This window comes from Sus scrofa, chromosome 12, assembly GCF_054392235.1.
Source record: "Sus scrofa isolate SSC_HxYL_T2T_F1_AM1 chromosome 12, Sscrofa_HxYL_maternal_Yorkshire_Landrace_v2.0, whole genome shotgun sequence".
In the NCBI taxonomy this organism is placed as follows: domain Eukaryota; kingdom Metazoa; phylum Chordata; class Mammalia; order Artiodactyla; family Suidae; genus Sus; species Sus scrofa.
The window spans coordinates 60,738,759-60,765,829 of NC_139394.1; the positions used below are offsets into that span (position 1 = coordinate 60,738,759).

Below are 27,071 nucleotides of genomic sequence, written 5' to 3' on the forward strand. Positions count from 1 at the left end.
GCACAGCAGGTAAGCATCCGGTGTTGTCTCTGTGGCCAAGAGTGTGTTACCCCTAGCCCCGTGCAGTGGATTAAGGATCCCAGGTTGCTGCAGCTGGGGCTTGGATTCGATCCCTGGCCCGGGAAATTCCATATGCCACGGGACGGCCATAAGAAACAACAAACTCTTGAGCAAATGTTGAACGCTAGTTAATGATATACACACTGAAGTGTTTAGAGATGAGATGTACTGATAACATCTTTCTCTAACTTCATAATGCATCAAAAAAGAAGACGGATTGATAAGGACAAAGGGATGACTAGATGGATAGAGGTGGGATAAAGCAGGTGGAAAAAAACGTTAAATGTAGGTGGTGGTATTTGGGGGGGTCACTGTACAAAACTTTCAAATTTATGTTTGAAAATTTTCGTAGCGAGATGTTGAAAAGTAAAATATTGTGAGCTGCAGAAAAAAAAATTTCTTTTCAAAAGTAGCTATTGTTCACTATAATTGGTTAGACAATCCAAAGATGCAGGAATAGGAGTTCCTGTTGCGGCTCAGCAGTAGCAAATCGGACTAAAATCCATGAGGACGCGGTTTTGATCCCTGGCCTCGCTCAGTGGGTTAAGGATCTGGCATTGCTGTGGCTGTGGTTCAGGATGGCAGCTACAGCTCTGATTTGACCCCTAGCCTGGAAACTTCCATATACTGCAGGTACGGCCCTAAAAAGACAAAAACTAACCCCCCCCCCCAAAAAGATGCAGGAATAGAAAATTGCTCATTGTTGTTTTACGTTAGTTTCAAGAGGATGATAGGCACTGAGGCACAGAGAAGGGCTGGGCAAGTTGGGACCAAGTGGGACTAAACCTTGTCAGGACCTCGAAGACAAGGCTCCTGGTGGGATTCTCTTCTGGCTAGAGTGGTTATAGAATTTGATGCTGAACAATAGACAGCAGCCACCTCCTCCTGTAGGCATCAAGGGTGGCAAAGTTCGTCCTCAAGACTCGCTCGCTGATGGTCTGGTTACATGTTTTTTGTTTTTTTTTTTTTCAGTCTTTTTTCGAGCTGCACCCACAGCATATGGAGGTTCCCAGGTTAGGGGTTGAATTAGAGCTGCAGCAGCCAGCCTGCGCCACAGCCACAGCAACGCCAGATCTGAGCCATGTCTGCGACCTACACCACAGCTCACGGCAACGCCAGATACTTTAACCCAGTGAGCGAGGCCAGGGATTGAACCTGCATCCTCATGGATACTAGACAGATTTGCTTCTGCTGAGCCACAATGGGAACTTCCAATGGTCTAGTTAGAAACAATGACATTTTAAAGCTAAGCTGAGGGAAAGCCTAGTAAGTTTTAGAAGTAAGAACAATGAAAATGAAATGCCAGGCTTATGTTTTGACCTGGATCAAGCTAACTTTCTAGAAGGACTGCCCCCTGGCATCATCCCCTGGGTGATAAATTCAAGGTGGCCTTCTCAGGGGCTGTGGCGGGAGGAGCCTGAGTGGCTGGGGCGCGATGACTTTGGTGGCAGAATGGATCCATCCACAGTCCGTTCCTGTCTCTACCACTCATTGCTTTCGTGGCTCTGGGTGTATCACTGAGTCTCTCTGGGACTGTCTTGTCAATTCCAAGGTTGATCCCTGGTTTTCTGCAGCTCCATTTACTTTGATCAGGCTTTTGATCAGGCCTCCTTGAAATACTTGCTTCCCTCAGACGGGTGGGGGGACAGGGGACACCCATCTTTCTGAGGTCACTCACCGCCACTCTTTCTCAGCCTCCTCTTCCCAGTCACACGTTGAACTATCCTTTACTCTGCTTTATTTTTCTTCTAAGTCCTTCTTGTTGCTTGATGTTGTGTATTTATTTACTCCTAGTTATTTATTTTTGTCTTTTGTCTTTTCAGGGCTGCGCCTGCAGCATATGGAGGTTCCCCGGCTAGGGGTCTAATCGGCGCTGTTGCTGCCAGCCTACACCAGAGCCACAGCAGCACCAGATCCGAGCTGTGTCTGTGAGCTACACCACAGCTCACGGCAACACTGGATCCTTAGCCCACTGAGCGAGGCCAGGGATCGAACCCGCAACCTCATGGTTCCTAATTGGATCCGTTTCTGCTGTGCCATGATGGGAACTCCCTATTTACTCCTTTTTAAGTAGCCTGTCTCTTCCTACTTGAATGTGAGCCCCACGTGAACATGGACGTTATGTCATTTACCCATCACTATATCACCAGCACCTGCAACAGAGCCTGGCACACAGTAGCTTGCCAGAAAAGATGTATGAGGTGAATGAACAAGTGAACAGATGCCTAGCTCAGTGCTGGCCTGGAAAATGCACCCACGGAATGATTTTTATCACCATAATGGTGGTCCTTTATGGGGAAAAAGGACAGACTTCTTGGGGGGAGTCCCAATTCTGGTGCCATAGTTGGGAGCTGAATGGAAAAATCCTTAATCTCTTGGGCAGGTTCATTGTGGGTGTGGGTCGGTTGCTTTGCTGACCTGGAAGCTAGTGTCACAGGACCCAGAAATGACTGCCCTCACTTCCTGGTCAGTGGTCTCTCCTCCTGCCTCAAGCCCCTCCCTCACTTGGCTCCTGTTTCCCTGTTTCTGCCTGGGGAGCATTTCTTTGAAATGAGCATCACTACCCAGAGCACAGAGCTTTCTAGGCACAAGACAGGGCTATTATACATATCAACAGTCGGTTAAAAGGCCTGTCATTAGTCTGCTAGTCATGTTCTGACCTTAGTTCAGCTTGGATATTGGCCCTTCTTATCTCTGCAGAACTATGTGTACAGCCCCGTTCCACCTGCAGCAAGTGGGGCCTTTGATCTCTGTGACGAGACCTGGCTTATGGCTTGTTTAAAAATCGAGTTACGTTCTAAATGTGTTTTAAGACGTCGGAGTGCATGGAAAGAAGCAGGATTCTTTTATCAGAAAAGAGATTTTAAAGTTCTACAATCATACGGCAAATATTGAGTGCCTGCTGGGTTGATGATATAGTAACTGTGTCTGATAAAATTCAAATACCTGATAGAAAGCAGGAAGACAGAAGGAAGGAGGTTGAGAAAAACATACGCGCTAGAAGAGGGAGGGAGGGAGAGAGGGAGGGACGGGAAGAGAGAAGGCGGGGAGAGGGAAACCCTATCTGAAGAACGAATCCCAAGGGTTCAAGCTGATGACCGACGTGGCTGTCATTGTATTTTGCTTCTGCACCTACTTGGTGAGCTGGGAGCTCAGGGCAGAGGGAGGCTTGCTGCTTCCTTCCTTTGATTTTCCCTTATTAGATTCTAAACTATCTGGGCAGAAGATAATTTGCCAGAGAGGCTTGGCAGCATCCTGGGATGGCCAGAGACCGTTTGGTCCCCTGGTGGTGATTAACCGGAAATGTGAGGGGTGACGTGACTTGCTGCGTGGCGAGTGAGTTGGGGCAGGGTTCCCCTGGAAGCCTGTAGTCCAGACACTTCCCTCCGCCTCCGTACTCCCCACCCCAGCACCCACACGGGAGGTTTTCAAACTTTCTGGCACTTGCCACTGCCTCTCTGTGGATTGAATCATGAGCCACAGCAGCTGCTGACCCTCGACACCCCCTGAAAGGAGCTCAGAGTGGAGATCAGGAGTGAGGCCCTCTGCGCTCTGGGAAAACTGGAAGAACAGGTCTTCAGATGGTCAGGTATTTTCAGGAGAGGATTTTATGAGCCCAATTCTTGCATCTCCTCGTATCTAGAAAAGCACTAAAATCCCTCATGGTAATAACGTCTGTGCCTCGTGACTAGCAGTGACCTTTGTGAGACAGCAGAGACCTTCTGCAAAATGTGTGTGTGGCTGCATGTACCTCCCCCTTCACCAAAATCACAGACAGACTGATCTTCCCCCCCTACCCCGACCTCTGTGGAGCGGTGTCTCAGAGCTCGGAGATGCTGCCTGCAGTCCTCATTCTGCCCCAGGTAAAACTTACCTCTCAGCCTTTAGGTTGTGCATATTTTTTAAGTCAGCACATATTAACCACAAAAAGGGGTCCGAAATGACTGCAGGTTTGGGGTACATTAGAAAGGGTAGCCCATACTGAGACCCTCGAAAACCTAAGAGCACAGGTTCTGGAGTGGGATTACATGGGTTCAAACCCCAGCTACACCGCCTACTGTTTAACCTCTTCTTCTGTAGCATGGCCACATGTAAACAGTTGCACCTAGTTGGTGAGCTGAGAGCTCAGGGCAAAGTGAGGCTGCCTCCCAGGGCTGAGGGCATGAAATGAAGAACTCTGTGTAAAGCATTTAGAGGAGTTCCCTCGTGGCACAGCATGTTAAAGATTGGGCACGGTCCCTTGCAGTGGCTGTGGCACGGGTTTGCTACCTGGCCAGGGAACTTCTACATGCCAGGGGTGCAGCCAAAGAAAATGTAAAAAATAAAACCTTTAGAAAAGGCACATTCCGTCGTGGGCCCTCGATAACGTAGCTGCTCTTAACTCTGAGCCGGGGAGCCCTGCTTAGAGGAAGCCGCTGGTGCGCATCACCAGTCTAGCGAGGAAGCAAAGACATCACCCAGCTCCTTCTACAAACGAAGAGACCGAGGCCTGAGAGGGGACGTACTCCGAGAGGATGCCCCGTGACGGGGTAGCACCTGCGCCTCCTCCGGACAGGGCTGCCTAGCTCGGCGCCACCATCGTCACAAAATGGGATGGAGCCCTGCCTCCCTCAGACTCCTCCCGCCTCACCGACGTCTCTGAGTGAGACCATTAGCACTTTCTTCAGCAGCTCGTTCATTCTTGCACCCGCCCGGGCGTCCAGCCGTCTGTGATCGTTCAGCTCTAGGGGCATTTGTGTTCTCCTCGCCCTTCCCTTTCAACGTGATCTCAGTTTTCCTTTGTGAATTCATGTATTCACTATCCTCACTCGTGGGGCTTGGCTGGGGTTGACCCCACCCCCAGCTCTAGCATCCCTGGGCCGTGGGGATGGCTTCAGAGAAAGGCAAGGGCCCCAATTTAGGCTAAAGAGAGAATGACCCCAGTTACCCGCCTGCACTCCCTGGAACATATGCTGGAGTTCTTAGAAGTGACTTCCTCTCTTCTTCTGGGCCGTGTGAGGTGAGGACAGGAGATCTAGTCTACCTGGAGGATCTGGGCCACCAGGAGGAGCCTAAGGATGACAGTGACAAGATGGGCGGGAGAGACAGAGACAGAGAACAGATCGATTAGGTCCCGGATGCCATGGTTTGTGTTACTCGATCAAGTCTCACTTGAAGCTAGAACATCCAAGGATTTTTAGTTAATACATTCCTTTTTTGGCTTTAGCTAGTTTTAGTTGGGTACTTTAATTGGGTTGCAGCCCCAAAGAGTCCTGACTGACGCGCCATCTCTCCCACTAACCTTGATGGGGTCACTGCCATGTGCACCTGGGAACTTGGGGAGATTGAGTGCTGCCCACGGTGAGGCTAAAACTCATCCGGAAAGGCAGGCCGTTACGCACGCAGTGACCATAAAGTATGTTCATTCTATCATTAAAAACAGTGTGGATGGTATGATTGGCCCCATTTAAAAAAAAAAAAAAAAGGTATTTATGGACCTTTGCATGCACCTGTGCATAGAACAGAAAGGAGAAGTGCTCTGATCTGCAATGCACTCTGTTTTCTTCTTTTACACTTTGCTTCATTTTTGCAATGCACCTTCATCGTTCTTATAATCAAAGGGGAAATTGCTATTAAGATCAAAACAATAAACACGCTAAGTGTGATGTAGTCGCGGATGCTGTCAAAGCACTTAGCAGGGACCTGCTTTGGCAGCCGTGAGGCTGTGAGGGAGCAGTAGAGAAGGTTCTGGTGCGTGGAGACCTTCCTGCCGCAGCCTGCATAGGCCCACCCTTTGCACGGCCCCGGGTCCGGGGAGCCAGCCACCAGCCCCTTCCCCAGGCTCTCTCAAGCATGTCCCCTGGTCCAGCCAGGAAGGGATTTTCTGCAGCTCCTTCCTCTGCCTTGTTAGTAGAGGGCTGTTTACTGGAAACGCAAGCCTCTTTCCTCCAGGGCCCCAGAAGCTGAACATTAAGAAACCATCACAAATAGAGTAATTGCTCAGAATGAGCATTAGTGTCCAATTAAGAAGAGGCAGCTGCTGTGACTGTAACCTCTAATTCAGCAGTGTTTCCTGAGACCCACAGTAATGCGATTTGCCCTAATTCCCTCCGTGCTGCCTGGGGGCCCAGTCCTGAGCTGTCCCCGCTGCTGCCCTCGGTCTCTGAGGAAGCAGGAGAATCCTTCATTCTCTGGCGGGGGGGGAGGGTGTCAGGGTGCCAGGTGGCAGGCAGGTAGCGGTCAATCAGCAGACTGCTGTTGATCATCCACTCTTGCACTTGACTTTGGACTAGGTGTGGAGGGGTCGGTTGGGGGGGGGGCTGGGCAGAGGATGATGCTTCCTGAGTCTCACTAAGTGCCTTCTAGGCGCAAGGTGTTTGTCCAAGGAGTCAGGACAACGTGCCCAGGAGCAGAGGGCTTGGAGAAGCACACGGTACAGTACCGAGCGCACTCCTCATCAATGTAGTCTTTCTCGGTGTTGGGGGCTCCCTGCAGACAAGACTGCTCTGGTCCCCACTGTCAGGGAGCTTATATTCTAATGAGACAGGCATTGAATCAGCAATTACACATTAATTCATTTAGCTACAGTAGTGATTTGTGTGATGGGCACCACGAAATAAGGAAAGGGGACAAGGTGGGGACCGACCGGCCCTGGGCAGGGGGTGGGCTGTCCAGAAAAGCTTCCTGGGGAAGAGAGAGCTGGAACAGGAAGATGCAGAACGAAGAGGAGGAAGAGCCTCATAGGTGAAGGAAAGAGTCAGTACAGTTTGAGAAGCTCAGGAGGCTGGATGCTGAGGGAAGTGCATATGCTGGGTGTGGAGTGGTGTCCAGGGGCGGAACCGGCAGTCCGGAGAGCCGGACCCTCGTCCACCTGAGTCCCAGATGGGTTACTCACACTTCACGGGGACCCACTGTATGCACTGGGGGGGTCTCGTGGGGCCGCAGCGCCGCCGCACCAGAGAACACTGGCAGCTGCCGAGGCCCTGTCCAGTGCTGAAATCCCGAGATCCTGCGAGCTCTGGGTTCTGGGCCCTGCAGGGGTGAGATGGGCCAGCGGGCCCAGGAGGGATTGCAGGGTGAGGGGCTTCAGGGGGCTCAGGGGTTCGAGGGTGTGGAGGGGATCCCTTCCCTGCTGGGCCCAGGATCACGTTCTTCCCCGGCCTGCAGCCCCAACACCCCGTCCGCAACGGGGCTCCTCCCATCCGCCCTCAGCCTGCGGTTCCTGGCTCAGCAGGCTCCATCAGACCTCCAGTCAGGGAACCCGCGTGAGTCCTTTCCCTGCCCCTCAGCCCCACGTAACCAGGGCCTGAAGACAGGCTCGCTGGCAGGAAAAGGATGTGGGGCGCAGTTCCAGCTCTGCCTTCACGAGCGAAGGGACAGGGTGGGCGGACGCTGCGTGTGCACTCAGGCCCCTCTTTAGGGATGAAGGGTGTTCTCCTGCAGCCAGAGGTGGATTGCTTCACCTGAACAAGCCTCGCCTCGCCCAGGCGAGGGCGAATCTGGTCCCGTCACAAGTCTCTGGAGCTGGGAACAGGCACAGGCTTCTCACCGCTGGCGACCTCAGGGCCTGTGTCCCCTGGAAGCTCAGCGAGGTGGTTCCCTAGCAACGGCCCAGGCCTGTGGCAGCCCCAGGGGAGTGCTGGGCATGGACCAGGAGCACAGGATACAAAGGGTCTCTCGTGCTCCTTGGGGGACACCGTGTCACCATTTGCTCCGGGCTCTCCTGGCCACCCTGCGGGCTCTCCTTGCTGGGGACAGCAGACTGCCCCCTGCCCCCTTCGGCAGGGCCCTTCCTCAGAACTCTGCACTGCAAAGGCCCCGAGAAAGGACCGCAGGGAGGAGAAGAGCTACGCAGAGGCTCAATTCTTTCATTCACTCACTTGTTCATTCAGTACATGTATTCTGTGCCTCTATTATGTATCTTACCATCACGTTGGTTGAGACGTGAGTTTAACATGCTGTGTAACAGTGTGGCGTTTAAAACATGGACCTTGACCTATGGGAGTTTTTATCCTCTGGTTGGGAAAACCGTACACGCCCAGAAAAGCTAATATAGAATATTATGAACATTCCATAACACCTAAGCACGTGGGAGAAATTACCGGGCGGCCCGTGAGGGGGGGCAGGGCAGGGGGGCCTCTGTTGTGAGCTCCCACGTGAGAGACCCTTAGCACGGCTCAGTCTGTGAAGCCTTCACAGGGAAGTGGAGAGCCTGCTGAGGCTACTTCCACGGCTACCGGCAAAGAGGGCTTTGAGGGGTCCAGGATTGGTCCCCCTTTTCTGTCACCGCCCAACTGGCTGCCTCCAGGCACTCTCGGACCCGGGTCTGAGTTTCTGGTCAACCTCAGCACCTCCTGGAAATCCCTTCTCCACTTTTTCTAGACCATGTGCTGTCCTGAGCACCAGGTCTGAAGTCGGGACGGGGGACTTGGGACTTCCTGGATGGTGACGGTTCAGGCCAGCGGGTGTGCTGTATCTCCCCACCTCCGGACCAGCTGGTCTGTGCTGGGTGGGGCTGGGTGCAGCTGGGGGAGGGTGCGTGAGTCACCCTGGACAAAGGGAATAATCCAGGAGCGATCTGTTTGGACACTGCCTGGTAAGCTCCGTCCTGACTGTTTCAGGCAACTCCTTAATCTTCGAAGGTGCTTGTCTCCCGAGGGGTTCGGGAAGACTGCCCCGGAGACAGTTGCTGCTCACTCTTTCCGTTTGTTTCATCTCCCGTGAGCTCAAAGCCACCCATTAAGGAACCCGTCACTGCTGAGGCAGTTTCCTTCCTCCTGGAGAGCAAATGGTGTCTGCTGGTTTGCTCTTTGCACCCAGCACTGTCTCCCTCCAGTCCACATGGGCCCCGCGAGGGGAAGGTCACGCTGGCACGAGTCAGGCAGTGGGGACTCTGGCAGGTGCCTTTCTGGATGAGCCCATATCCCCCACCAGCTTGGACTGCACAGCCCCGGGCATTTGGCGGGTGGGAGGGATCCATGAAAGGGCTGGAAAAGGGCATTTGAAGACGTGTGAACAGTGCCGAAGCGTATCTTTCTTCACCATCAAGCAGACACATTTTAATTAAATTACAGAGACAAAAGTCTCAGGCTCGCTTTTGCAGTCGGCCGGGAAGTGCGCCGGGGGGACAATGTCCCCAGGTAGGGTGTCTCAGGAAGAGGCCTTCTGTGGTTGAGGACGTCGTGGGCAGTTGAGAACATGGGCAGGGGTGGGGGCAAGACGCAGGGGGGCGGTCGTCTCTGTGCTGACTTGAGAAAAGGCTTAGCAAAGAATTCTCAGCTCCCAGGGCTGTGTTTATTTGAAACTTGGATAATTGTTTGTCTCACTTGGCTGATCCTCCTCTAAAGGAGAAATTATAGGCATTATGATGGGGAAAGGGTGGGCCAGCACTGAATGGAGTGGGTGCTGGTGATGCTAAGCTTGCTGCCGTAAATAGACGGCTCTTCCACTGCAGACCCTTGTGTGAAAGCCAGGCTCCACATCCTCTGCTGATTTCTAGTCACTTCCATGCTCCAAGGCCATGGGTTCCTTCCTGAGCGCTTTGAGCCTCAGCCTTGCCATGTCTTTGCTCTGTGACCTTGGGTAAGTTACCGAACCTCTCTGAGCCTCCGCGTCCTCATCCATTAAACAGAGATGACCACCCACTCTACTTTTCAGGGTGGCCACGAGGACTAAGTAAGACTGTCCGAGATGCCCTTTTCCCCCTTCGTCCCCTTCTCCTCTCTGGGGCTCTGCTCTTCCTCCCAGCGCTCCCCGAGACCAGGTGCACTCGTCGAGATGGCTCTTCTCCCTGATCTCTCTGTGCCCTTTGCTTACCCCTCCGCCCACGCTGGGCTCAGTGTCGTTTTATCTCTTTACATTCCTGTCTCTCACACTGGAGGGCTGGCCCCTGTACACCCTCTGTCTGAGCACAGAACATGGCATGTCAGAGGGCTTCTTGAGGCAGAGGGAGGCCGCTTTGCAACTGTAAAGTGCTTCCAGCTGCCCCTTAGGCGTCATCACCCAGGGCAGCCTCCCTCTTAGCTGCCCTCTTCCAGGACCTGGCTCTCCAGGGTTTGTGGCCATCCTGGCACCCACTTGATGTCTGCTCAACTGCTCTTCTCTTTATATCAACCAGAGTTGACTTCTTTTGCCATTTACATGTGCAGACTCTTAGAGATGCAATAGCACCTCCCAACTCCAGCTTTCATCCTCATCTCTTTCAAGTCCATCCTTGGTCCTCGCCCTGAGCACCCAGCGGCTACCCCTTGACCTTGGTCATCTTTCCAGCCAGTGAGGCCTGAGGTCGGCAGAGAGAACTTGTGTTTCTTCCTTAGGGAGACAGGGTTAACTGTGTCCTCGGTGATGGCTGTGGTTAGGGTGTGACAAGCGGGCAGGCTGGTTGGGTGCGGAGAGTACTGCTCCCACTGGAACGGGGATAATGGATTCAGGCTTTCATGATTCCCATGCAAAGCACAGAAAAGCAGCAATTAGAATGTTCTCGGGCTTTGGCTTGCTAGCGGAGTGCATCTGATTGTCCTCGGGCGGCAGGGATTATGGTGGAGAAAACACATTTTCTCTTCCTTCTAATCATCTCCCCACTTCTGGAGATCACAGTCCAACCAGCTGAGATCAGTGACTAAGACTTAGGGCCCATCAGAGAGAGAAAGGCTGTCAGTGGGAGACATGCAGACCCCCTGTGGTAGTGATGGGAAGTAGTGAGGTGATAACAGGGGAGGAACAATAGTACCTGCAGGTCTGGCCACAACGGAAGGTACCCTCAAATGAAGCAATTCCATCGTGAGGGGAGCTTATTTCAGGGACTGGTTCCCATGGCGTGGGCAGCATTAGGAAAAACCAGTTCAGGGAGTTCCCGCTGTGGTGGGTTAAGAATCTGACTGCCGCAGCTTGGGTCGCTGCAGAGAAGCGGCTTCAATCCCTGGCCTGGTGCAGTGGCTTAAAGGAGCAGATGTGGTTGCAGCTGTGGCGTAGGTCATAGCTGTGGCTCCCGTTCAGTCCCTGGCCCAGGAACTTCCATGTGCTACAGGTGTGGCCATAAAAAAATTTTTTTTTAATTTTTTAAAAAGAAAGAAAAACAAGTTAAGAGAGCCGGTGGGGCAGCCAGGAGCAAATCCCTACCCCTCTGGGCCCAAGGTGCGAGGAGATGGAGCTGGAACGAGAAACTGGAGGGTGTTGTGTGGGGAGGCCTGCCAGGGGCCACGGCCTTCCGTGGACCGCGGCCTTCCATGGAGGGACACAGCCTGGCCACCACACGGGGGGTGGGGGTCAACCCCCTGGCCCCTCTCTCCTCTGCCCTTCAGCTTCCTGTCAGCTTCTCATTGGCTGAACCCAGCCAGAAGCCAGAGGGCAAGGGGGCCATCGATGTGGTCTGTGACGGCCAACCCTGGGAGGGCAGAGTGGGACGGAAAGAGTGGAGAGTGGCCAGGAGGGGCAGCGGGAGGAAATCCTGCAGGGAGCTCCGTGACACTTCCTGTGAGCTGTTGGGAGCACACAGTATATGCAGCACGTATGTATTTCATGCAAATCTCGGAAGAAGCTAAGATGCTAGCCTCGCACCATCCTACAGATAAGTGAGGTTAGCTAACTTGTCCAAAGTCAGTGTGACAGGAGCAGCAGTCCAACCCAGGCAGTCCGAACCCAGACGTTGTGTTCTTGACCACGACGCTGAGCTGTCCAGTGAAGTGGCCACCAGCTACACGTGGCTGTTTAAATATAAATTAGGAGTTCCCGTCGTGGCTCCATGGTTAGCCAACCCAACTAGTATCCATGAGGATGCAGGTTCGATCCCTGGCCTTGCTCAGTGGGTTAAGGATCTGGTATTGCCAATGAGCTGTGGTGTAGGTTGCAGGTGTGGCTCAGATGCCACATGGCTGTGGCAGTGGTATAGGCTGGCAGCTGTAGCTCCACTTTGACCGCTAGCCTGGGAACCTCCATATCCTGCAGGTGCAGCCCCCAAAAGACTATGTTAATCAAACCTAAATAACATTAAAAATTCACCAAGTCCTGTGAGCCACATTTCAGATGCTCACTTCCCACGTGTGGCCAGCAGCTACTGCGTGGGAAACGTGTCCTCTCAGAGAGTTCCACTGAAGAGCTTGGCCAAAGATCCGGACCCTTCTACCGCCCAGTCCCTTGCAAAACACACACCCACCCTCCTGTCGGTAGCCGTGGTGTTTCTGCAGTGGAGATGATAGGGGTGGCAGTGATGTGAAGATTCTTAGACCACTTCATTGCCCTCTTGACGGCTGCTGGTAACGTGTCCTTAGCACAGCTCGAAAGAGATAAATCCAAGATCGTTTCATGTAGGCCATGCCCTTCCTCACATTCTAAGGTCCCTTTCCTGATCTTCCCTCTCCCATTGCAATATCCAGGCCATCCCATAATAAGCTGCATTTCCATCACAAGAGGCAGGAGGAACGGCTGGCACATCCGCGCTCTCATCACCGCCCTGTTACTTGTCCTCGGGGCTTATGTGATGCTGGCGTCTGTGACATACAGCGTCCTTCCCCCAGCTCCCACGAGACGAGGCGGTGCTCAGTTGGATGTAATGAGTCCCGAATCTTGACACCCATATATCATCTCCTAAATGCCCAGAATTAGCAGATGAGATGAGTCCTGAAGGTGATATAAATCCTGCCCATCAAATAGGCTGAAGGTGAAGTCTGGCTCTGTCTAGACTGTGGGAACATCATGAAAAGCAACGTGAGTCAGAATCGGACGACTCTCCCACAGGCCAGGGGGTGCTGGAGCTTGGTGTCTGTAAAAGCACTTTCTGGGAGAGGAAGCAGAGAGGCGTAACTCCGAACGGCCTGCAGTTCTCCCTCCCAGCAAACGTGAGCGCCAGCGCACTAGCGTTCCCGCAGGCGTCTTCTCACACGGGACCCGCTTTACTCTGACAAGCAGGATTATGCTGTGTGTGATCTTTGTTCAGTGTATCTGTGAGCATTTTTGCATCTCCTTAGACAATGATAATAGCTACCCTTCATTGTTGCTTGTTATGTGCTCAGGCCTGTGCCCTTCACACGTGTTAGTTCTCACAATAGCAACGCTAAGTTCGCTGCCATTATTATTCTTATTTTACAGACGAGGAAACCACAGCACAGAGGGGTCAGATATCCTGCTCAAGGCCATATAGCTAGTTTAGTGGCAGAATGAGGGCTGTAACTAGCTCTGTCTGACTCCTAAACCCTTGCCCTTTCTGCCACGACGCTATTCTGCAACCTTACACAAACTCTTTCAGTTCTGGAACGCATTCTTCAAGGGACTTTTTCTATAAGCCTCATGTGTAAAACAGAAGTGGAGTTGGGCAGGCTGAAAAGGAAGTGGGAAGCTCCTGGTCTCATCTGCTCTTGTCCCGGCCTCTCCGCTTCCTCCTCTGCCCCCGCCCCCACCCCCAGAGGGAAGGAACCCGTTGCAACTGGGAAAGGCAAGTTGGGAAAACATTGTCTGCCATTCTTCTAAACAGACTTCATAGGATTCACCCGTATAGATGCGGCTTCTTGATGCAACCGACTGCTTCCTGCTGTGAAAAGCCATCGTGAGCATGGTTTTTTCCTGGATTTGTCTTGGAAAATGAAATGTCTGGGTCAAAAATGCCCCAGTTTTAATACCAAACTCCCCTCTGGAGTTTTGGTTGTTGTTGCAGCTCGTGTTAGGGGGCGAGGTGGGTTAGGGATGCTGGTTAAACTGCATCCTGCAAGGCACAGGACGTGCCCCCACAGCAAAGAATCACTCGTCCCAAATGCTCATAGTGCCGAGGCTGAGGAACCTTGTGTTAAATAATACCGGAATTAGCCAATCCCTTTTGCTTTTTGTACTTACCCCATTCCACCGTTTCACCCATGAAAGAAGCTGGCCCTAAAGTCTCTAATGATCCATTTATTTGCATACAAAGCAATGTGGACAGTGCTACAGAGGACAGAGACGCCCAGGTCAACAGTGAATAGAGAAAGAAGAGCAGCGCCGTCACAAATAACACATCAGCAGTGGAGAGTGTTGGTTTTCCCCTCTTGAGACCTCTGTGCTCCCCTGACGAGGAAGAGTAAGAGCCTCTTCAACTACCCTCCTATTGATTCTCTCTTGGCACTCCATCAGTTAAAGCATCACAAAGTGTACTTTGTAAGAAGATGAACAGTGGAGCTACGAAGCCCTGTGTTCAAACCCCAGCCCCCTCACCTGCTGACCGTGGGTGAAAGAGCCTGGGCAAGGGCCTTTGCTCCCTGAGTCTCTGAGCCTGTTTCCGTCTAATACATCCCTGCCTCAGATGCTCTCAAGTGTGCTTTAGACTTTTGAGTAAATACCCAGCTCAGTATCTAGTCTATAGTAAGGGCTTCTCGCACATCCGTGTGGAGTCCCAGGTATGTGCAACTAATGCTGCTGATCTCCTCCTGCTCCGCTCCAAGAATGGCATGAGAGGCAACCTGGATTCTTATGGGCTGTTGCTCTGGCACAAGCCCTTAGAGCCCAGAAGCCAAGAGAGACCAGCCACAGGCACCTGCATGGGGGTTTTATGCCTGTGACTTTTTACACCTTTGCTGCAAGCCTCTGAGCCAGGCGATTTTATCATTGCCATTTTACAGATGAGGAAAACTGAGGCATGCAGAGGTTAACACCCCGCCCAAGGTCATTCAGCTAGTAAATGGCCGCGTGGGGTTTTAGAGCCCTGCCCGTAACTACTTGGTCCTGCGGCCTCCCTCTCCACCCCAGCACCCCAGCATTCTGGCGGAAGGACCCCTGTGTCTGCGGTATTTCCTGTGACTCCTCCAAAGCCCCGTCCTTTTAGCCTGAGCCCCAGAGGCGGCACTGAGCAAGGGGTGGATGCCGAGGAGAAGGGGGTGGCGTCTCATCTGTAGTCCTTGCTCAGAGCAGCTGCCAGGGCTGCCACCAGTTGACAGAAAGAGTTCTCTGCTCAAGTGCCGTCCCCAGAGGGCCTGACACTTCCCAGCATCCCGGAAAACTGTCCCCAAGGAGCTCTGATGGCAGCCTGGCTGTCTTCAGAATCTTGGGAAACATACTTAACCTCTCCATGCCTCCGCTGGCGTCTGGGAGGAGATTCGATTACACGGTAATGAGCCTGAATCCTGCAGAGCTTGCCTTAAATCACCAGCTGGAAAATGCAGCCATCTAAGAAACAGGCAGGCCACCCCGGTCACGACCTCATTAATGTAATCCTGTTAGACTCCTACACTCCCCTTGGCTCGGTTGCAGGACTGCCAGGATGGGCGACCTTCCAGGACGGAGGGCTCCTCAGCCTGGGAAGCACATCTGGGCAAGCTGTGCCTTGGGCAGGTGCAGGTGTGGCCCGGGCATGGCAGGGGTGGCTGGGGCCGAAGTCCTCCTGGGTGGATCTAGAGAGGGCCAGTGAGAAAGCTGAAGCTCTGGTGGTACTAGCCTCTCTCTCTGCAGGAACCCCACTGCCATCCCATTCTTAGCACCACTCTGGGCCCGGCCACATCAGGGCTCTGATGCTGGCACTATACATGCAGCGCATATCATTTAATCCTCACGACAGTTCTGTGTCTTCCATGCTTTACAGGCTAGGGAAACTGAGGCCTAGAGTAGTCCGGTAGTTTTATCAAAGACACGCAGCAGCCAGACTGGACTGATCCTAGTTTGGGCTAAGAGCCCACACGTTTGGAATTGTTACAGAGGCGTCAGGATGTATCTGTAATAAGTCCCTGCAGAGGGCCCGTTCTGCGTTAGAACTTGTAGTGCGTTTCAGGGCATTTCTAGAGACTCGAAGCCCTCTCCCCATAGGACAGAAGAGGCCCCCCCGCACTGAGTGCTCTTCTGGGGGCTGTGGCCCCCTGCAGTGCTGGGTTATGGAAAGGGGGGGTCAAGCTACTGGTCTCCTAGGGACCCGGCTTTTGTGAGGCAGTCCGAAAAGTGGCACTTCATTCTACCCCTGGTCCAGTCGGATGTGCTGGCCTCGGTCAGTGGTTGATCCCACCTGTCTGCCTTCTGCCCTGGGAGACCTTTGAAAGGTCTGGACATTAAAGGTTAGCAAACATGGGACTCTGCCAGGAGGGCCAGGCCCCAGATCCATCCTTCCGTTCTGGGGGAGGAAGATGGATGGGGAGGGACTTCTGTGATTTCAGATTCCCTCTTGGCCCTGAGAAGGGGCCGACGGGCACCTTGGCCACTCAGAGTTGGGGCTTGGCGAGGCCCTGATAAGAGGGTGGTGTGGATGGAGCCCTCCCTGGATGCCCACACCTGCCTCCCAGGCACAGGGAAGCCTGACCTCTGGAGCTCAGTGGGGTCAGCAAAGACCCCGAGCCCCTTACTTCTGGGAGCCTGCGGGTTGTTACTGGTTTCCCTGATGAAATCATATTTGTGGTAGGCCTTGGGAGAGACCAAGAGAGTGAGGCTAGAGGCGGGTGTATCATCACAGCAAGGTGGTGGTGAAGGAAAAGCTGTGGGCACGTATCCTGCTCCTCTGGGCTTTGCAACGTAGCCAAATCCAAGAATGCCTGTGCTTGTAATTCCAGGAGCTGACACTAGGTGGTGCCTGATCCACAGCGTGGACGGCGGGGATATCATTTGGGGACAGATTTTACCGCCTTTAAGTACAATACAGTTATTTACTGACACAGTCATGCATATCAAGAGTTTCAATGCCCTTCTCCCACTGTCTTTGCACAGTGAGGCAGTGGTCTTCATTCTGCCCGGAGGCTCCTTCTTAGCTTCCTCCTCTTCTGGCAGTTGTCACCTCAGCCTCATTCTGGGGCCTGGAGTCTGTTCTGCCTGCTCAGATTTCAGAGCAACATCAAAAAGCTTTGCTTGCTGGCAGTGTATGGGGAGAGGCCTGCTAGGCTCCAGCTCAGACCGAATTAGCTCGGCGCTGCTCTTCTGTCAATCAGGCCTTCTCGGCTCCTCCCTCCCCTGCCTGGCCTTTAAGGGGGAGAGTCTCATCTTCTTCTCCCAGGGGCCCGTTCCTTGCAAGTCGCTTGAGCTTTCTTTCCTCTCTGTGATCGGGAGAGGGAGAGGGAGGTGTCAAGGCGGCAGTTGTAGAAGCTGACGGACACTTCTTCCCACGGTTAAGGCAGAGCGACTTTGGAAATGAAGCTGCATCACTCATCCCCACTGTCTTTGAACCTGATCTCCAGGCACTAGTTACTTGGCATAAAATCACGCAATCCTTTCTGAGAGCCAACCCAGCAACTTTCATCTGGTTTCCTGATAAGAACCTAGGCTGTTTGGATTTTCCCCCTTTCTTTAACTGTCTGAAAACACACCTGAAATCCACAGTTGTGGATGTCACAGCTCAGGGGTGTAAATACACACACAACTTTTGGAAAAACGCGCGTGAACGATTTACAGTGATTGCCTCTGGGGGAGGGACTAGGTGTTTGAGCTGGTCCGTGTTCTCCTGTAAAATCTTTCATGACAGGGGAGTTCCCGTCGTGGCGCAGTGGTTAACGAATCCGACTAGGAACCATGAGGTCGCGGGTTCGGTCCCTGCCCTTGCTCAGTGGGTTAACGATCCGGCGTTGCCGTGAGCTGTGGAGTAGGTCGCAGACGCGGCTCGGATCTCGCGTTGCTGTGGCTCTGGCGTAGGCTGGTGGCTACAGCTCCGATTCAACCCCTAGCCTGGGAACCTCCATATGCCACGGGGAGCAGCCCAAGAAAATAGCAACAACAACAACAAAAGACAAAAAAAAAAAAAATCTTCCATGACAGGGAAGGCTCGGGGATTCTCCGACCCCAGACCCTAAAGAAGAGATACAGGAGTGGGAGGGGCCTTGTAGTTCCCCGTCTCACTAGTAGGCTGGGCCTGCAGCGATTCTCCTCTTAGGCTTACGTGAGCTTGAGGGCGTAGAGAGGGGGTTTACTAGATGAGGTACCAGATAGGGACCATGGCAAGGGGTCACTGGGAAAATTGGGTGCTGTCGAAGTGAAGCCCTCACTGGCCCCAGCAGGAAGCAGGGCTTGAGTGGAGGCAGGGTGGAGGCTGGGAGCCTGTGCAGCTCTCCTCTCGTCCACAGCAAGGCCCTTCCCCAGGTCTTCCTGGCCCCCAGCTCTTCCCCCGCGGGTGCCCTCCCACTTCTGGGGCAGACTCCCTGGAGTCACACCCAGCGCCCGGCCAATCCCTCCCACGAAAGCTTCCTCTCCTCCCTCCCCGCTCAGATCTCCTTTTAACTCTGAGCAATCCTTCCTTCCCCTAGAGGCAAGATTTTCTCTCTCCTTATCCTTTCCATCGATAGCCTACCACTTCATGTTTAAATAAAAGTGCATCTGAATAAAACAGGAGTTCAGAATCAAAGTATCCCAGCCTTGCCTTTTGTTCCAGCCACAGTGAGCAGCTTTCTGGAGCAAGCTTTGCTGTCCCCCTTCCAGACTTGGCAGACTCTATTCCCTCTGCCTGAAGCACACGTCCCTTCCCTTCGCTGCCTTTTCACTTCCCTGACCCCTGGCTTTTTACAGGGTTCCCCTAGGGCCTCTCTTCCTCCTGTAAGCGCATCATTCTCGAATGAAGTTGTGTGTTAGCATGTGCCAAACGTTCACTCAGCTCATGGAGGAGGTGTGATAAGCCATTACAGTAAGGTCTCCCACTCATCCACATGCCCTGTGTCTACACATTCCCACCCCCTGACCTGCTTTGACCAATGGCTCGATAACAAAGCAGATACAAGCCGAGCCCCGAAAAGTGCTCGCATATGGGTGCTTGCCCTCGCTTTCTTCTCTTGGAAATCAGCAACTACTGTATAAAAAGCTCAGGCCAGCCTGCTGGATGATGGAAGATGCAGTTCCAGTTGTCCCTTTTGCTCTGGTCAGCAGCTGGCCAGTCACCTGACATGTATGCAAGGCGGTTTTTAGATCACTCAGGTACCCAGTGTTCTGCCAGCTCACTCTGGGTGCATAATCATGCCCATTAGAGATGACTCATATCATCCCAGACCAGAACACCCAGCCAACACCCAGAATCTTGGGCTAAACAAATGGCTCTTGTGTGAAGCCACTCAGTTTGGGGTTTTGTTACACAGCCAAAGCTACCTGATACATGAGGGAATCAGCAGAGAGAACAAAGCTGGTTCGCTTAAGATGTGAGAAGTTGGGGTTTATGCAGTCAGTGGAAAAAAGAAGGCTGAAAATAAAAGTGCCGGTTCACTTTTTACAATTCAGTGTAAAACTGGTTCATATCCAACAGGGCAATAAAAAGTTACCTGTTGAATTATCTTCCGTCAAAGACTCAGAGGTGTTTAGGAAATAAAAGAAAAAGTTTACCTTCAAAGCTGTGAGGGAGTTTGACTTCGGAGGGCTGGCTTCCCAAATATAAAACACAATGAGCATTGAAAGAAAAAAACAACAACAAAAAGCCCTGCAAAATCACCAAGGTTATCAAGTTTATATTAGCTTTTTCATGGTGAAAAAAAAAAAACACCTTTCTCAGACTATTATCATCACCCCAAAGGTCAGGGCCTGTCTTCAGACATCAGCACGGCAGAAAGCAAGGGTGAAATGGGTATTGTCAGGGAGTGCAGCTCTGTGGGAAATGGCCAGGGTTTATGATGTAGGCAACCAGAGCTGAGCAGGGGGATCCTGTTCCTTTCGCTTTAATTTTCCCCCTAGCTGCAGTCCGTAGAGAACTTAATCATACTAGAGTCAGAAAGCATCAGTGTCAGTTTTTATTTCTACCCTTATTTACTGGATAGGAAAAACTAATCATCTCTCTTCATCTGTTTTATACACGTTAACTTCTAATTTTATGCCTGAGCTCTAATCAAGAATTTGTCAAAGAGGAAGTTCCTTTCATGACTCAGTGGTTAACGAATTTCTCTAGGATCCAGGAGGATTCGGGTTCCATCCCTGGCCTCCCTCAGTGGGTTAAGGATCCGGCGTTGCCGTGAGCTGTGGTGTGGGTCACAGATGCGGTTTGGATCCCAAGTTGCTGTGGCTGTGGCGCAGGCCTGCACCTGTAGCTCCGATTCGACCCCTAGCCTGTAGTTGAATTTTCATGATATACCCATAATCACAAAAACACACCACTACTACCCTTTAACAAGATCTGGGGATCCCACTCCCCCAGAGTCCGTGTGCAGCGTCCCAAGACCTGCCTGGGACTCAGAGGTCTGACACTTTCTGTTTGAGTGGCCCCCCGCCCCCGTTCCCCTCTAGACTCCCTAGTGCCACAACTTAATGTTTCAGGTAAGATGCCTCCAGTGTCCTCAAATTTACCTGAAATCATTTGTGATGCAAGGCTAGGCTGTGGAAAAAAGACATGAGGCTGATCTCTGCTCTCAGTAGAAAACAGCGCTACAAAACGGTGGACAGACAAATGGTCATTGGATGGGAAAAAGAAAGACTAATTTAAGATGTTTATTGTTCACTCTGCCAGTGAGTATTGGAACCTATCAAAGAACCAAATAGGCATGGCCGTTTGCCATGGTGAAGCTTACCAAAGGAGTTCTATGGCATCGCCCCAGAAACAGCCCCCACAGGGTGTTTGGCCCGCAGGTGGGTTTTGTTGCCCCTGTGGTCCACTGTGGCCATCACGTCTCCTCTGCAGTCCCCTTGCTCTGGGAGGCTGGGACTTCAGTTGCAGCAAGGGGAGGTGGTGCCTTTCCCAGCCACCCCAAACTGGACTGGGAAGGACTGAGCCTTTTGGCAGAGAGGATGAAGAAATGAGTGCCAAAAACGGAGGCAAAGCCCTGTGCTCAGTTATCTGCTGGAAGACCCATGGTGAAGGACTCAGGACGAACGTCAGTGGGTTGGTTGTACGTGCCCGTATTTGCAGGAAAGGAGCAAGGTCAGTTGGCAGTATCTGCCACGGAGTCTGGACTGGGGAGTAAAATAAGCAATTAATCTCTTAATCCTTGGGCTAAATTTTGAAATCCCTCTCTCACTGTCCAACTCCCTTCCCGCCTGCCCTGCCTCCGGGGATCTGCGTTCTGTTCCTATAACTGAATTTCAGTTCTCTTGGGTTTTATTTTTAAATTTTTATTTATTTATTTAAATTTTATTGGAGTATAGTTGACTTACAGTTGTGTTCGTTTCAGGTATACGGCAGAGTGATTAGATATACGTACGCGTATATCCATTCCCTTTTCAGCTTCTTTCCCCATACAGGTTATTACACAGTATTGAGTGGCTTCAGTTGACTCAATTCAGTATTGAGTATTCCCTGTGCTGCTCGGTAGGTCCTTGTTACTTCGGGAGAAATTAGGAGGTTGGGATCCGTTTTCTTGAGTTTTAAAGAGAGGGACCCGTACAGTATGTGCTGTCTCACATCAGGCTTCTTTCCTCCAGCATTATCCTCATTTGGAGATTCGTCCCTGTTGCCTCTCTTCACCGTTCATCATTGCTGACTGGTGCTCTTCCACTGTATGCATGTGCATTTGTTTATCTCTTCTCCTGTTGCAGGGCCAGTGGATACCTCAGCTGATTCTGACTTTGGGCTATCACAAATGAAGTTGCTTTGACATCTCCGTACAAGTTTTGTATGGCTACATATGTTCTTTTCCTTTGGGTAAATATCTAGGGCTAAAATGGCTGGATCATATGATACGTGTTTGCTTTACTTAAGAAGCCGTTGGTGTTCCCGTCGTGGCTCAGTGGTTGGCGAATCCGACTAGGAACCTTGAGGTTTCGGGTTCGATCCCTGGCCTCGCTCAGTGGATTAAGGATCCGGTGTTGCCGTGAGCTGTGGGGTAGGTTGCAGACGTGGCTCGGACCCCGTGTTGCTGTGGCTCTGGCATAGGTGGGCAACTGCAGCTCCGGTTGGATCCCTGGCCTGGGAACCTCCGAGTGCCTCGGGAGCCGCCCAAGAAAAGGCAAAAAGACAAAAAAAAAAAAAAAAAAAGAAGCCGTCAACTTTTCCAAAGGGGTTGTGCCATATTACATTGCCATCAGCAGTGCAGGAGAGTTGCAGCTGCTCCATATCCTTGCCAATGTCTGGCAAGGTCAGTCTTTTTCATTTTAGTTGTCGTCAGGATAGTTCATTGTGGGTTTCGTTTCCCCATTAATGGATAATGATATTGAACATTTTTCATGTGCTTCTTTGCCCTTCTCTCTGTTGACATGTCTGTCTTTTACCTATTTGGAGTTGTTTACTTGCTTCTTGTTAAATTTTGAGGGTATTTCACACATTTTAGGTTTGTCCTTTATGTGACAAGTAATTTGCAAAATTTTCTCCCTGTCTAGATCTTATCTTTGTATTCTCTTAAAAATGTCTTTTGCAGAGCAAAAGTTTTAGTTTCGGAAAAATCCAATTCATTAAGTTTTTTTCTTTTTGAATTGTGCTTTTGATATTTTTGCCTCAACCAGGTTCACAAAGATTTTTCTCCTACCTTTTTTTTTTTTTTCCCCAGAAGTTTTAGAATTTCTGGCATTGTATTTAGGTCTATGATCCTATGTAAGGTGTTAAATACGAATCAAAGTTCATTTTTTTGGTTGTGGAATGCTAGTTATTCCAATACCATTTATTGAAGTGACTACCCTTTCCTGACTGAATTGCCTTTGCCTCTTTATAAAAAAGTATTTCTTAATGTATTTTTTATTTTTGGATGTATTTTGGACCCCATTCGGTTGTACTGGTCTGATTATCCTTTTGATGTCAGTACATATGGTCTTGATTATCATAGCTTTTAAAACATTTTTTTTTTTCTTTTTACAGCTCCACCTGTGGCATATGGAATTCCCAGGCTAGGGGTCGAATCGGACTGAACCTGTGTCCTCACAGACACTCTGTCGGGATCTCAACCCTCTGAGTCACAGTAGGAACTCCTTGATTATCACAGCTCTATAACAAGGCATGAAATCGGGTAATGCTAAGTCTCCTCCATCTCCGTATGAATTATAGATGAATTTGTCAATTAAAAAAAATAGCCTGTTGTCACTCTGATTAGGATTGTTTGAATCTATGTAGGTCCATTTAACTTAACGGTGTTAAATCTTCTGACTCTTGAATATGATCGATGTTTCCATTGACTTGAGTTTCCTTTGATTTCTCTTAGTGATGTTTTGTAGTTGTCAGTGCAAAGGAATTTCCTTTCTCACAAGGTTTTTAACCACACATACCATTTCTTTGATAGATATAAGGCTGTTCTGGTATCTATAGTTTCTTGCCCTCAGTACATTTGTCACTGCAGTGTCTTTCAGGGAATTTGTCCATTTTATTTAATTTGTCGAATTTATTGGCATAAAGTTATTTATATTATTCATTTAATATATGTAAATTTTAGCTATGTCATCTTTCTCACTTACAATATTGATAGTTTGTGTTCTTTCACTTTTTCCCTGATCCAGCTGGTAGAGGTTTATAACTTTTATTTATCAAAGAACCAGCTTTTGGTCTCATTAATTTCTTTAAAAAATATTTACTATTTAACTGGTTTTTACTCCATCTTTATTACTTCTTTTCTTCTTGATTTGGGTTTATTTTGCTGGGGTTTTATTCTTATTTTATTCTATCTCTTTTTAAGGGCCACACCCATGGCACATGGAAGTTCCCAGGCTAGGGGTCAAATCGGAGCTGCAGCTGACGGCCTTCACCAGAGCCACAGCAAGGCAGGATCCGAGCCGCGTCTGCAACCTACACCGCAGCTCATGGCAACGCCGGATCCTTAACCCACTGAGCGAGGCCAGGGATGGACCTGCGTCCTCATGAATACTGGTTGGATTCATAACCCACTGATCTGCTGGGTTTTTAAGAGATGAGAGTTTAGGCTATTAATTTGAGATCTTCTTTTCTAATAAAGAATTTGAAACTATAAATCCTCTCTAAGCTCTGCTTGAGCTGCATCTCATAAATTTTGTTATGTTGTGTGTCATTTTTACTTAATTCCAAACACTTTCTAATTTTTCCTCTGAATCATAACTATTTACAAGTGTGTTACTTAGTTTCTAAATATTCGAGAGACTTTCTGTCTATCTTTGGGCGGTTGGTTTCTAATTTAATCCTAACGTAGTGAGAGGATATGCTTTATATACTTTGAATCGTTTAAAATTTATTGACACTTGTTTTATGGCCCAGAATATGGTTTGTCTTGGTAAATGTTCTATGTCACCTTGAGAAGACTGTGTTAGGTAGAATGTTCTATAAATGTCAGGTAGGTCAAGTTGGTTGGGAATATTGTTCATGTGTTATATCTACTTGTTGATTTTTCTGTCTGTGTGTTTTATCAATTATTATGTCGTGGTGTGGGCATTTGTAACTCTTTCCTCCTGGCCTTTATGCAATTTTTGTTATAATTTTTGATATGTGTAATTACACTGTTATTTCTGTTTAGACAATTATTTTTAAAGAGATGTAGATAATAAGGTAAAAATCTTATGCATTTACCTACAGAGGTACCTCTTTTTGGTATTTTTCATTCTTTGGGTAGATCCATATTTCCATCGGGTGTAATTCTCCTTCTGCCTGTGGGACCGTAGCGTGTGGCTGCTGGTGATGAGTGTCTCAGCTTTTGAATATCTGAAAACATCTTTATTTTGTCTTTGGTTTTCTTCCTTTTTTGGGCATGCCCATGGCAGACAAAAGTTCCTGGGCCAGGGATCAAACCTGAGCCACAGCGGTGACAATGCTGACCCCTGAACCTGCTGAACCATCAGGGAACTCCTTGTCTTTGATTTTAAAAGACATTCTTGCTGGGTATAGAAGTATTGGCTGTCACGTTCTTCTCTTCAGAACTGTAACAGCGTTTTTCCTCAGTACTTTAAAAATGTTGCTACGCTATTTTCTCATTTTCATTGTTTTTGATGAGAAATCTCATTTGTCATCCTTGTCTTTGTTCTTCTGTATGTAAGGTATCTTTTTTCTCTGATGTTTTTAAGTTTTTCTCTTTTCCATTTGGCATTAAGCGATTAATTATGATGTGCTTTAACATAGGTTTCTTTTTTCTTTTTTTTTTTTTTTCAGTTGTATAATGATCATAACAATCTGATTTCACAGGATTTCCATCCCACAGCCCAACATAGGTTTCTTTTTAATGTTTCTTGTGGTTGATATTTCTCCTCATTATGGGTCATATTTTCCTGCTTCTTTGCATGCCTGGTAATCTTTAATTGGATGCCAGGCATTGTGAATATTGAAATGCAGATCCTCCTACCGGTAATACTGAGACCTGGGAAGGAGCCAAGAACCGGCATTTTAGTGCAGTACCCTGACCACTGATTAAGACCTCCTTGCATTGCTGTCCTGCAGCTGCAGCATGCTCTACAGACCTCACAGAGCTCTGCAGTCATATTGCTTGAGTCCAGTCTGACAAATGCTTGTCACTAACTGTAATCTTGGACAAGTGTCTCAACCTCTCTGGATCACCCATCATAACGACCTTGCAGGGTTATAATATCTAGTCAAGAAGATAAACCATGTAAAGTGCTACCACCTGGTAAACACTCAAGCAGTGCTACCTATTATTGTATGTATTATCTCACCTGATGGTTGCAAGAGCTCATTTTACAGATGAAATTGGAGTCTCCAGGGGAGTTTTAGTGACAAAGTCATTGGCCAGCAAGTTGCAGAATTAAAACTAGAACCCAGGTCTGGTTTCTGGTCCAAGGCTTTCTCTATCTCAACTGAAGGTAGAGAGAGGTGGAGGGTCACCAGCAAGGGGAGCGGGACCCCATGTGATGCAAGCATGAGTGCGTGTGAGTGTGTGTGTTTGCAATAATGAGGGGAAACTTTGCATTACCCTTTGCATGAGGGTCAAACCAGCTATTAACTTTCTACTTGGTGTGGGTTACCATCAAACTGTGGCTTTTGTTTTTGATTTGTCTTTTTAGGGCTGCATTTGCAACATATGGAGGTTCCTGAGCTAGGGGTGGAATTAGAGCTGCAGCTGCCAGCCTACACCACAGCCACAGCAACATGGGATCCTTAACTCACTGAGCGAGGCCAGGGATCAAACCTGTGCCTTCATCCTCATGGATACTAGTGGGGTTCTTAACTTGCTGAGCCATAATAGGAACTCCTGTTTTTGTTTTGTTTTTAATGGCTGCAACTACGCATATGGAAGTTGCCTGGCCAAGGATTGAATCCACATCACAGCTGCTGCAACACTGAATCCTTTTAACCCACTGTGCTGGGCCAGGGATCGAACTTTCGCCTCCATAGAGACCCGAGCCACTGCAGTTGGATTCTTAACCATAGTGGGAACTCCAAACTGGTGTTTTATATTTTTCTTCTCCCCAACTCCACTCCGAATTAAAGCCCCATTGCTGGGGTGCTGTTTGTGGCTCTCTCTTGTGTGACCCTCACCCTGCCTCTGAGGTGCAGGAAATTGGCCGTGTGTAGTCGGGGGTGGGGGTGGGGAGGCTAGGACTCTGGATTTCTGATCTGGTTCCTTTCCTACCTCTCTCACTTCCATCCCCTCCCATCTGCTCCCATCCAGCACATTCAGAAACTCTTCAAGTGTAAAGCTATTTATAACCCAGAGTTGGATCTGTTTGTGGTTAAGGTGAGCAGTAAGCACACAGCCTCAGGCCACTCGACTTGCTTGTTTGGTTCAGGTTTGAAGCGTTTAACTGCCCATTCCAGGCAATCCACCTCTTCAGCGGCTTTTACACTTTAATTGCATCTCCAGACTGTGTCTGAGTTCTCTTTGTAAGATTCCTTGGTTTATGGGGAAACAGGGTTTTTTGTTTTGTTTTGTTTGGGGTTTTTTTGATCTGTTTGGTACCAGTTCTACTAAACCTATTTAAAAAGTTCAGCATAAAAAGCGTGAGTCAAGCAGGCCCAGAGGGACTTGGGATGAAGGACAGTGGAAATACAAGTGTAATCGATTTCCTGCAGAACAGCATTGATTAATGAGTTTGTAATGAATTGAGGCTCTTTCCAGTTTGAGTCACTTGTGTCACAGGGCATGGGCGTGTGAGCTGTAGTGTCCACCCCCAGTGGCAGCTGGTCTGAGTTTGCCCACGTGATTGACCCCTGACGGTTAGCTCCTGTCAGCTGGTAAGTGGGTTTCATTTCAGAACCAGTTTCGGGGGGTTGGTGATGGCACTTGCAGTCCTGCATGAAGGCCACAGCGCCCGGTCTCGCAGTCACAAGAGCCTGGAGTGAGGCCTCCCACTGGCCTTGGAGGCACAGTGGG

At 49.9% G+C, this 27,071-nt stretch overlaps 1 protein-coding gene across 3 annotated transcripts in view; it reads left to right on the forward strand.

Moving 5' to 3' along the window:
* The window catches only part of ADPRM (ADP-ribose/CDP-alcohol diphosphatase, manganese dependent), a 192,443-nt gene that overhangs the window by 33,310 nt on the left and 132,062 nt on the right, over positions 1-27,071 (forward strand). The gene's annotated exons all lie outside the window — the stretch shown is intronic.